Source organism: Chiloscyllium punctatum, chromosome 34, assembly GCF_047496795.1.
Source record: "Chiloscyllium punctatum isolate Juve2018m chromosome 34, sChiPun1.3, whole genome shotgun sequence".
Lineage (NCBI taxonomy): Eukaryota > Metazoa > Chordata > Chondrichthyes > Orectolobiformes > Hemiscylliidae > Chiloscyllium > Chiloscyllium punctatum.
In genome coordinates this window covers 65,135,373-65,147,989 of record NC_092772.1, presented here as the reverse complement: position 1 = coordinate 65,147,989, position 12,617 = coordinate 65,135,373, and the positions used below count along the sequence as shown (strand labels likewise).

Sequence of the window (12,617 nt, the reverse complement as noted above, 5' to 3'; positions counted from 1 at the left end):
TCTGAGAGACAGGATTGATGATTATTTGGAAAAGTATAGATTGATTACAGATGGTCAGCATGGCTTTGTGAGCGGCAGGTTATGCCTCGCAAGCCTTATTGAATTATTTGAGGATGTGACAAGCACATTGGTGAGGATAGAGTAGTGGATGTGGTCTATATGGATTTTAGCAAGGTGTTTGATAAGGTTCCCCATGGTAGGCTCATTTAGAAAGTAATGAGGCATGGGATACAGGAAAACCTCTCTGGTTAGATAATAAATTTGCTGGTCCACAGAAGACAGGGTGAGATTACATAGATAGTTTTCAGCATGGAGCACGGTGACCAATGGTGTTCTGAAGGGATTAGTTCTGGGACTTCTGCTCTTTTGTGATTTTTACAAATGACTTGGATGATGAAGTGGAAGGGTGAGTTAGGAGGTTTGCCAATGACACGAGGATTGGTGGAGTTGTGGATAGTGTGGAGGACTTTTGTAGGTTGCTAGAGGACATTGACAGGATGCAGAGCTGGGCTGAGAAGTGGCAGATGGAGTTCAACCTGGGAAAATATGAAGTTATTCATTTTTGAAATTCAAATTTGAATGCATATTTTGAGATTAAATGCAGGATTCGTGACAATGTGGAGGAACAGTGGGATCGTGGGGTTCACTTCCATAGATCCCTCATAACTGACATCCGGTGGCACAGTGGTTAGCACTGCTGCCTCACAGCAGCAGAGACCCGGGTTCATTTCCCGCCTCAGGCGACTGACTGTGTGGAGTTTGCATGTTCTCCCCGTGTCTGCATGGATTTCCTCCGGGTGCTCCAGTTTCCTCCCACAGTCCAAAGATGTGCACGTCAGGTGAATTGGCCATGCTAAATTGCCCATAGTGTTAGGTAAGGGGTAAATGTAGGGGAATGGGTGGGTTGCACTTCAGCGGGTCGGTGTGGACTTGTTGGGCCGAAGGGCCTGTTTCCACACTGTAAGTAATCTAATCTAATCTAAAAAAAGGTGATAGGGTTATTAAGACGGTGCATGGTGTGTTGGCTTTCATTAGCAGGGCGATTGAGTTTAAGAGCCATGAGATTATGCTGCACCTCTATGGATCCCTGGTAAGACTACACTTGGAATATTTTGTTCGGTTCTGATCACCTCATTACACATTGGATGCGGATGCTTTAGAGAAAGTGTAGATTAGATTTATCAAGATGTTGCCTGGACTGGAAGGCATGTCTTATGAAGAAAGGTTGAGGAAGCTGGGGCTTTGATCATTGCAATGAAAGACGATGATAGTTTACTTGATAGCTTTGTATAAGATGATGAGAGGCATAGATAGAGTGGATAATGAAAGACTTTTCCCTACAAAGTGGCATAATTTTGAGGTGAATGGGGGAAGTTGTGGGGAGATGTCAGAGATAGTTTCTTTATAGATAATGGTGGGTGCATGGAATGCACTGCCAGTGGTGATAGTAGATTCAGATCCATCAGGGACATCTAAGCGATTCTTGGATAGGCACATGGATGATAATAAGTGAAGGGCATGTTGGTTAGTTTGATCTTAGAGTAGGATAAAAGGTCAGAACAACATCGTGGCCAAAGGGCCTGTACTGTGCTGTACTGTTCTGTATTCTATGGATTGAAAGAACAATTATTATATATTAGCAACATATAGATTTTCAAAATTGTATGAGCATACTTACGAATAATGATAAATTTCATCTTGCTATTTGACTGTGCTATCTGCAAAAATGAACAGGAATTGTGGCAGGGAAAAGTAATTTATAAGGCTGGGATTACACAGATCATTCAAATGAGCAAAAGTCGTATTTTTAATAGTGCGTGTTGCATCAGAAATAATGGATTCTTTTGTAGGTGTGTGATTGGAAATAAAATGGATTTTTATATTCCTGTTTAGGTACTAGGGAAGATTGGATTAAATTCAAATATAAACTTCACTGTGGTTGTTAGCAAGATAAACTAAACTATATTATAATTATTGTCATGCAAATTCTTTAATAACTACTGTTAGAATCCTGAAAAAAGGATATACTGTACCATTTTTCAAACAGTCAATAAATTAAATTGTGAACCTCAGTATACTTGTTACCCAGACCAATTATTATTGTAATGGTAATGACTTAATAACTAATGCTAAAACCTAAACAGATACATTGGTTCAATACTTTGTAAGCATGTTGCTCTGAAATTGATTGGATATTTATTAAGATCGGTAAACTGAGGGATCAAATATAATAGCTCGCTTGATAGAATTGAAGGAAAAAATGAGACAGTGTTTATTGAACGGGATTGTTTTTGTTTACAAATGCAGTTGATGCAAGAATAATATATTTTCCTCCATTGGTTTTCTTGTAGAGACATGTTCTTTTAAAAAAAATTGTCAGGATTCAATGTTGAGACACTTGTGTCAGAGTCTGCAAAATGGAGAGTGAGGGAGAAAGAAATTTTTAAAAAGGAGAAATGATAGAACTGGCAAGCAGAGGAGCTGCAACTGTAGTGTCTCACCCTGCTAACATCTTATTGGGTGAGCTGGAACGCAGGCTAGTCAAGCAACAACCTGACACAGTCATACGCAGAGAATCATAGCTTACAATGCCCTAGACACCATCGTCACCATCCCTGTACATCCTGTCCCACCGGCAGGGGACATGGATGTAACTGAAATGCTGGAACATGCAGGGTAAAGGACTAAGATCTGCAGAATGTGATCAATGTGATTTATTTGACACTACTCCAGAATATTAAACTCCAGTCCAATTTGAAAAGTTACTAGTGACATCAGAATTTAACTACAAATGTCAGAAAAACAATTATCAGAAAGTTACAGCACAGATCGAGGCCACTTGGCCAATCCTGTATGTGTCGGCTGTAAACTCCCCAGGCTTTACAGCTTTTTGTACTCACCATTGAGAGCAATAATTTCAGACAGTACTCTGCCCTCTATGCTTTTATAATCTGTTTTTTAACATATTTCTCTGACAGCTGTACACCTTATTTCCTCGTTTCTTTCCCAGCCCTAATTCTATCCACTGTGGCCTTGCGGGACGACCATTTCTGCTATTTAATCTCCCCTGCCTTCCCCTGTGTGATAGAGTGTCTTTATATCCTTGTCTCACCCCCACCTTGCTCACAACCTGTTACATTTCTGATGGTTCCGAGACCTCTGTAACTATCACTGCGCCCCCTAGATCAATGGCGCGAATTTTGAGTTCTCTTCCTCCTGAGATAATCAGAAATCTTTCTGGTTGCAGTTTCCCCCAGATTTTATTTTGAAAAGCAGAGCACTTGTGTCAGAGTCAAATATTTGTGAGCCTTCAATTCCGAGCATTTGGATGTAATTTGTGACCCTCCCACAGATGTGTAACGTTACTGGATTGGCTATGCTAACATGGCCGCAGTATGCAATTTATGTGGGTTGGGCTAGCCATGGTTAATGTGGGATTATAGCGGTAGGGTGGGTGAGCAGGTCATTGCAGACTCGATGGGCCGAATAGACTCTGTCTGCACCTATGGGATTCTGTGATTCTAACTAGTTGTGATTGTTGTCCCATTTTCCTCATGCCAGGTTCATTCAACTCAGATACATATGATTCTGTGGGTGCTCACTCACTCCTTCCCTTCAGTTTTACATCAATTTCACACTGTATGTGAGGGTGGGAATGGATTTGTAAATATAAATACTCCAACCGAAACCCCTCCCAGGTCAGGAACTGTTTCTGCTACTTTCATCACTCGTAAGGAACAGGAAAATAAAGGTTCAGTCACAAATCTTACAGGAACATAGCAGTTATAATCACCAGAAAAGGCTGAACAGCTCAAAACGCTTTTCTCAAGAAAAGAGGAGGCTCAGAGACAGCCTGGTACAAGTAGAAAGTTTTGTGTCTGTATTTTCAGAGATTTGAGGTTGCAATCATTAGATTGGAAGCATGATTCATTGCCCCAGATCATCAAAGGTGAATTTTAATGTGCATCTTTCTTTCTGTCTGTCTGAGTTAACACTCAGATGGACAGGTCAATGTCTGAGTGTCTTACCAAATCCCTGATTGAATCTGCCTCCCCCCACAATCTCAGGTGCCTTACCACTCACTGTGTCATGGAGAAACTCTGCCCTTACAATGAGAACGGTCTTTGCTGTCACCTCTCCTCGTGCTTCTGCCTAATCCCCACTTCCCTTCATTAAATCCCAGCTGCCCCTCGTCCACCCACATGGACATGTTGAAGAGCATGACAGGAGAATGGATTCAAACCGAGAGTTCAATCGCCAGAATGAAAGAGGAAGAAGGAAATAAATGATGATTGCAGATCCCAGGGGATACAGACACCAGGATTAGTTGTTGTGGTTCTGTTCGCCGAGCTGGGAATTTGTCTTGCAAACGTTTCGTCCCCTGTCTAGGTGACATCCTCAGTGCTTGGGAGCCTCCTGTGAAGTGCTTCTGTGCCGTTTCCTCTGGCATTTATAGTGGCCTGTCTCTGCCGCTTCCGGTTGTCAGTTCCAGCTGTCCGCTGTAGTGGCCGGTATATTAGGTCCAGGTTGATATGTTTGTTGATAGAGTCTGTGGATGAGTGCCATGCCTCTAGGAATTCCCTGGCTGTTCTGTTTGGCTTGCCCTATAATGGTAGTGTTGTCCCAGTCGAATTCATGTTGCTTGTCAGCTGTGTGTGTGGCTACTAAGGATAGTTGGTCGTGTCGTTTCGTGGCTAGTTGGTGTTCATGGATACGGATCGTTAGCTGTCTTCCTGTTTGTCCTATGTAGTGTTTTGTGCAGTCCTTGCATGGGATTTTGTACACTACATTGGTTTTGCATGCAAGGACTGCACAAAACACTACATCGGACAAACAGGAAGACAGCAAACGATCCGTATACACGAACACCAACTAGCCATGAAATGACACGACCAGCTATCCTTAGTAGCCACACACACAGATGACAAGCAACATGAATTCGACTGGGATAACACTACCATTATAGGGCAAGCCAAACAGAGAACAGCCAGGGAATTCCTAGAGGCATGGCACTCATCCACAGACTCTATCAACAAATACATCGACCTGGACCCAATATACCGGCCACTACAGCGGACAGCTGGAACGGACATCCGGAAGCGGCAGAGACAGGCCACTATAAATGCCAGAGGAAACATCACAGAAGCACTTCACAGGAGGCTCCCAAGCACTGAGGATGTCACCTAGACAGGGGACGAAACGTTTGCAAGACAAATTCCCAGCTCGGCGAACAGAACCACAACAACGAGCACCCGAGCTACAAATCTTCTCCCAAACGTTGAACATCCAGGATTAGTCCTTTGTGCGCATTCCCGCAGTAACACGAGACAGCATTCCATGATGAGAGTTAAACCCGGGTGGCAGGAGAGGGAGCCACTGAACATGAGCAGGTTTAGTTCAAACACAGGAGGTTTGTTCAGTCAGTAACAGTGTGTTAGACATGGAGGGGAAGGGAGCAGTGAGGGGAAATGTAACAACAAACTGAAGATGGGTAACTTTCATTGGAGCAGGAGGAGGCCATTCAGCCCCTCAACTCTGTTCTGCCATTCATGATGATCATAGCTGATGTGTGACTTAACGTACAACTTTCAAAACTGTCTAATTTCATCAATAAACTCCTCTGAAACACACAAGATGAGTATTGGAAAACTAAACATCTGCAAATGCTGGGAAATCAGAAATTGCTAGAAAAATTCAGTAGGTCTGGCAGCATCTGTGGAGAGTGAACCGTTCGTGTCCAGTGATCAGTCAGGTGACCAGCTGGAGCTGACCATTCTGTTGTTTCTGTAACACTGGAACAGGTTCTGGTGCAAGGGGAATGAGACTGTCAATAACAAACGAGAAAACAGGAGGACGTACTCAATTATAATTAGGAATTCACTTACCCCTCCCAGCGGGACACTCACCGACACAGTCACACTGGGGAGAGGCTGTTAATCTGCCCCACCTATGGGAAGGGATTTACTCGATCTTACAATCTGCTGAGGCACCAGAGATAGCACAGTGGATTTAGACCCTTCACCTGCTCCATGTGTGAGAAAGGATTCAATCAAATCTCTCACCAGCGGAGACATTAGTGCATTCCCACCGGGGAGAGGCCATTCACCTGCTCAGTGTGTGGGAAAGGATTCACTCAGTCCTCTGACCTGCTTAAACACCAGCGAGCTCACTCTGGGGAAAGGCCATTCGCTTGTTCCCAGTGTGGGGGGAGATTCACTCAAATGCAGCACCTGTGAAGTCCCAGTGAGTCCACACAGGGGGAGAGGACATTCAGATGGTCAGTGTGTGAGGGGATTCAGTGATTCATCCCACCCCCTGAGACTCCAGCGTGTTCACACTGGGAAGGAGCTGTTCACCCGTCTGTGTGACAAGGGATTTGCTGCACCTTCAACACGATTGAGAGCCCAGTGAGTGCTCACAGGGAAATGGTCATCCCCTTGCTCCATGTGGACTGCAGGACTCTGACTCTGATGTTACTGTCCATCAGAGTCAGGAGTGGACCTTGTACATGATGACACTGTTGGAGGATTGATGTTGTTGTTAACCACATTAACTGGTGTGGAGTTGACTGAACTTACATTGCCACTCTCTGAACCTCAGGATGTCTCTCTGGGCAGTAAGTCTCCACAAACAGCAATGTGACAATAAACAGGGATCATCTGTTTTGATTTAAACTGTGATTGTAGCACGGCTGCTTCACAGCATCAGGTACAAGGTTGGAGTCCAGCCTTGGTCAACGGCCTGTGTGGTGTTCCCATATTCTCCCCATTATAGTGTGGGTCCCCTCCAGGTTCTCTGGTTTCCTCCTACAATCCAAAGATGTGCAGGTTAGGTGGGTCAGTCGTGCTAAATTGTCCACAGTATCCAGGATTGTGCATAATAGGTAGATCAGCCATGGGAAATACAGTGTTAGAGTGCTCTGGGCGTGATGTTCTTCGGATGGTCAGTGGGGTTTGATGGGCCACTGCTCTCCTTCCACACTGTAGGGATTTTATTCTATGATTGAGGATAAAGGCTACACAGCAGGGTGTCCTTGGAGAAGGAGCATGTGGTGTGTATCAATGCTCTTGATGCCTTTAGATAGAGGTGGGCACCGTAGGGGATACAGTACTTTATCTCCACCGCTTCCCCCTCCCCACAACTCTACTTTGATTTAGTCCCTTCTCACTCTGTCACTTGTAATGGTTTGCTTGACCCGTAATAGGCTTTGTTTGGAAATATTCAATTGGTTACACAAATGGTTTACTGCTGGTGATTATATGTCTAGATTAGAGTGGTGCTGGAAAAGCACAGCAGGTCAGGCAGGATCCGAGGAGCTGGAAAATCAACGTTTTGGCGAGAGGCCTTTTCCAGCACCACCCTAATCTAGGCTCTGGTTTCCAGCATCTGCGGTCCTCACTTTTGAACTGCTGGAGATTATATGTTAATCAAAAGCAAAATGGCGTAATGATGATTTTGATGGTGGGAAGGTTGCTGTGATCACATTTCTAGGTCAGAGAAATGGGGAAAAAGAACGCTTCACAGCTCACAGAAAGAGAACTGAAAAGCAGTTAAATCAAACCAAAGGTTCAGACAGGGAGGAAATATTTCCCTGGAGTTTGAGTAGCTGGAAAGTGATGGTGTCTGGGAATAAACAGGATTTTGTTTTACAGGAGGTTGAAAGCTTTAAAACTGTTATATTCAGACAGTTTACATTATTTCTTTAATTTTATTTGCTGTGCAAAAAGCTTTTGCAACATTTTAAAGCCAAAATTTAGAAACCTTGTGTTAAAGATAAATGTTAAATAAAATCCATCAAACCATCCCTCACTGAAAACTGTTGTGGAAGTGCAATCTCCTGGAGAATCCCTGCCCCCTTATTCCTACCCGGGCTCCATGGCTATATACATACCTGGGAGATAGCAGCAGCAGGAGACCATTCAGCCTTTCAATCCTGCTCCACCATTCAATGGGAGACAGCTGACCATCCAGCTCAGTCTCCTGTTCCTGCTGTGTTCCAATCCCCTTTCATGACTTTACCTTGAAGAACTATATCTAAGTCCTCCTTTAGCTCCACTGCCTTTTGTTCCATTGGCGTTGCGGTGTTAGTGTGTGGATGTAGGCAGGGGTAATGAGATGGTGCTGCCTCCTGGATGATGCACTCAGCATCCCTCATCATCCTGCAGTAACATCAACTGAGTTTCAGCAACTAGAGATAGAAACCATTTCCATGATATGGGCATCACTGGCTCAGCCAGCATTTATTCCCCGTCTCTCGTTACCCTTGAGAAGATGGTAGAGAGCTGCTGTCTTGAAACATTCACAGTCCATTTGGCACAGATAGACCGACAATGCTGGGAGGGAGAGTGTTGCAAGATTTTGGCCCAGTGATTCTCCATCTTTGGTTCATCAAATGCTGGTCAACTTAATCACAATCTGCATGTGATTTTGAGATTTCAGTCTGCAAATCTTCACCATCTAGCACCCTGAATAAAGGAATATGTACAGGTTAGAAATTCAGAACAGACAATTCTAGTTTCTCTGGAATATCTTTTTTCCCCTTTCTTCCCCCAAAGCTGTAACCCTCCAGCCCTCTTACTCTCTCCCACCATTCTGACTCTACTACCCCCTAATGTACACCCTCCCCATTCTCATGGAGTTATTGATAAACAGATCCATGCCACCACTTCCCGTCCCTGGTTTGACTCTGCACCCTTTCTGGGTTCACTTCCTTTCCCTTCAGTTGCTGCAAGTCAATAATGTAACAGCAGAATGAAACAAAAGAAAACAGAAAGGGAGGTGGCAGATCCTGGACAGAAGAGGAACCTTCAGTCTGGGAGAATGGGTCAGATTCTTCCTTGTTTCCCATTGGTCAATTCCCAGTGTTATGACAAGTTGCGAATGGAACTTGGTCCCATCTATGCGTAGTGTCACTTTGACCCCCCCAACTGATCAATACTATAGGCAGATGCGTCCCTTCTCCAGCCAATCACAGTGTGAAATGCTTTCCACTCATTACCCCACAGAACATGCTCCAAAACCCGCCCACATTCTGGACGTGTATAGTGCTAGGTTTCCCCACAGACATGTGGTCCCTGCCTCAGGGACTGTGGGAGTTGTAGTCCCCATGAAGTCTCTGGAGACCTGTCACTGGAAAGTGAGAGAAAGTGTGGGCTGGAGGGTGTTGTGTATAGGAGATCTATTCAGACACACAGGACATGTGGGCTGTCACTGGGATTTACCGAGACATCCGCTTAGACACCTGGACTTCTGACGTAAGGAATATACATTCGGCCAATTGTGGGGTGGGGAGGTTAATAATGGGCAGCAGATTTTAAGCAGAGGTGGCTCAGTGGCGAACACTGCTGCCTCATAGCGTCAGGGACCCGGGTTTGATTCCAGGGTTAGGCAACTGTGTGGAGTTTACACATTCTCCCCATGTCTGCATGGTTTTGTTCGGTGCTCCAGTTTCCTCCCACAGTCCAAAGATGTGCAGGTTAGGTGGATTGGTCATGCCAAATTGCTCACAGGGTCCATGCATGTGCTGGTTAGGCAATTAGCCACAGGAAATGCAGGGTTACAGGGAATGGGTGGGTCTGAATGGGATGGTCATCATAGGGTTGGTGTGGAATCGATGGATGAATACTCTGTTTCTGCACGAGAGGGACTCTATTCAATTCTCATGAAGAAGAATGTGTCTATCTCAATGTGTTGTGAATCTGTGGAATTTCCTATTCAAAATGCGGTGGATGCCAAGACAATGAGCCAATTTAATGAAGAGATACAGACTTTTAATTTGCAATGAGTTGAAGCGTGAGAGAGAGCAGGCAGGAAAATCCAGCTGTGACCGAGGTGAGCTCAATCATCACCGTATTAAATGGTGGAGCAGGTTCGAAGGGCTGCATTGCCTCTCCTGGGCCCAGTGCTTATCTTCTTATGGTACTAACCAGAAAGCTGAATCCAAAACTCACCACCTTCACCAAAGGAGATTTTCAGAAACAGCAGGATAGTCAGGTGGATTAGCGTTCCAAACTTAGGTAGTGAGGAAGCGTGTGGGAGATAATGATTTTGCAACTTTAAACTGAGGGGAGACAGTGATTTATGGTTTTAGACTGTAGTACATTCACACCGTCCAGAATACTCTGTTGTAAATATCTATCCTGTACTTTATTACAAAGCCAAGGTCACTGACAATGAAACCAAAACACGCAGGAAACATCGTTTCACCTCGCAATCTGATAAAAAGACTTGTCATTAATCTGGTTGAATTTAGAATACAGTTGGAAAGCGGGAAGATTAAATCCAATCCCAATATACTGTGCTTAAACAGAGGAGACTACAATAGGATGAGGCAGGAGTTGGCTAATGCAGACTGGAAGCAAAGACTTTACTGTGGGACAGTTGATGGACAGTGGAGGAATATCAAAGTAATTTTTCAAATTTCTCAGCAAAAGTATATATCAGTGAAAAGGAAGGACTGTAGGAAAAGGAGTAATCTGCCATGTCTAAGGCAATAAGGAAGTCCATGAAATTGAAGTAGAAGGCATACAAACTGTCAAAGACCAATGATAAATTCGGAGATTGGAAAAACTTCAAAAATCAACAGAAAGCATGATGGAATTGGGGATAAAAAGTGATGAGTAGCTCTCCCCAGGAACAGAATAGCAGTTTACACTGCTAGATGGAAACCTATTGTGTGGGGAACATATGGCCTCTGTAATTGTTGAAGCACTTAACTGTTACCATAGAGATAATCCTGATCAAATTAAAAATCACAGCACACCCCAAAAGCTTGTACTTCCAAATAAACCTGTCGGACTATAACCTGGTGATGTGTGGTTTTTAACTTTGTCCACCTCACCCCCAGCTCCTCCACATCACCATCCCGATAGACAGCCCCACGGAAACTGAAGCACCTGTCAGGTACTTGAGGGAGCCACGGAGGTGGGCGGGGGAGGGGTGTGTGGTTTAACCACAAAGTGCTGAACTGAACTAGACTTTTGAACTGCCATTGCCATGGAGATAATATTGAGAGAGAGTCTGTATTCAAAGTCACAAACCACAAAATATATAAGAAGGGGAGCTGTCCATCGGACAGGCGGGGAGTTACCTGATGCTGCCTGGAGGTGTTCTGCATGAACACTATCCAGAGAGCTGCCAGGTTTCATCAATAAAGACTCAAAGAAGACCTCTCAGAGTTCTGTGCCCAGTTATTCCTATCCAGCAGGGTTCAGGAATATGAGCACACAACAGTCAGTCTTCACAGTGGAGGATACGAAGAACATGCCAGTAATTGATAAGGAGACTGAGGAAGGTGAGGACCTCGATAATAACCGTTATCACGATAGAGTTAGAGCTGGGCAAGCTAATGGAGCTAAAGGTAAACAAGTCTCCTTGCCCTGATGGAATACATCCCAGGATACCAACAGAGTTAGGGGGAGAAATAGCAAATGCACTTAGAGTTATAACGTCCTGCAGCAGAGACAGGCCCTTTGGCCCAAACTGGCCCATGCCAATCAGAATGTCCATCCACGCTAACCCCATATCCCTGCACTTGGCCCATCTGCTTCTGAAACTTTCCTATCCATGTATTTGTCCAAATGTCTTTTACTTGTTGTTAATATACCCACCTCAACCACTTCCACTGGCAGCTCATTCCATATACATACCACCTTTGTGTAGAACAGTTGCCCCTCAGTTTCCCATGTGTTCTTTCTCCTCTAACTTTAACCTGATGCCCTCCAATCCCTGAGTCCCTGCGAAAAAGACCAAGTGCATTCACCTTACCCAAGCCTCTCATGATCTTATACACTTCTATAAAATATTCCCCCACAGTTTCTTCTGCTCTCAACAAAAAAGTCCTCACTTGTCCAACCTCTCCCTGTACCTCAGACCCCTGAGACCTGGCATCATCCTTGTAAATTTCTTCTTCACCTTTCCAGTTGAATAACTGAAACCTACACTGCACTCATCAAATTTCTAGTGTTTCCCCACGGCACTGGAACCGATGTGACAACGCCAATGGATTACAATCAATGATCGATAACTCACTCCATTACAACAATCCCATTTTCATAGCTTTTTCCATGATGCAGGAATCCTGTTGTCTTTCTGATTTCATGGTTCATTGTCCTCATACAAACCCAATCTGTGGCTTACCTGTCCCAGGGAAATGTTCCATGATTGTTTAGACTTTAAAAAACCAATGAAATCTCTCTCCATAGTCCCCACACTAACATGGACTTCGCTGTCTCAGTACTTTTTTCCAGTCACACAGACATTTGAAATATTCCCCCACGGGCAGAATGCACCACCTTTCCATCCAGACGAAAAGGTCAATGATATTCAGATCGGCACGGATCCAGTAACATGAAGTTCAATTTGAATTTCTCAACTGCAAATCCCCCCTTTCAATACTCTATAACAGATCGTCAGCAGGTCTGGCAGCATCTGAAATGGTGACAGACGCAAGAAACATTGTAGCCTTGAAGAAGTGTTCAGATGATCACACCAGGCATGTGTGCTCGATGACCATTATGGATAAGATGGGGACAGGGATCCCTTTCTAGAAGGGCCTTGGTGAGACCACACCTGGAGTACTGTATACACCTTTGTTCCCCTTTCCCAAGGAAGGCTCT

At 44.4% G+C, this 12,617-nt stretch overlaps 1 long non-coding RNA gene across 6 annotated transcripts in view; it reads right to left on the bottom strand.

Annotated features, from left to right (window-relative positions):
* Window positions 1-1,641: 1,641 nt before the first annotated feature.
* Window positions 1,642-12,617, bottom strand: part of LOC140458914 (uncharacterized) — a 63,925-nt gene continuing 52,949 nt past the window's right edge. For 3 of the 6 annotated variants that reach the window (XR_011953734.1, XR_011953732.1, XR_011953733.1), the window contains one exon: window positions 8,214-8,465. This is a non-coding gene — a long non-coding RNA (uncharacterized lncRNA). The other 3 variants (XR_011953737.1, XR_011953736.1, XR_011953735.1) reach the window with 3 other exon arrangements.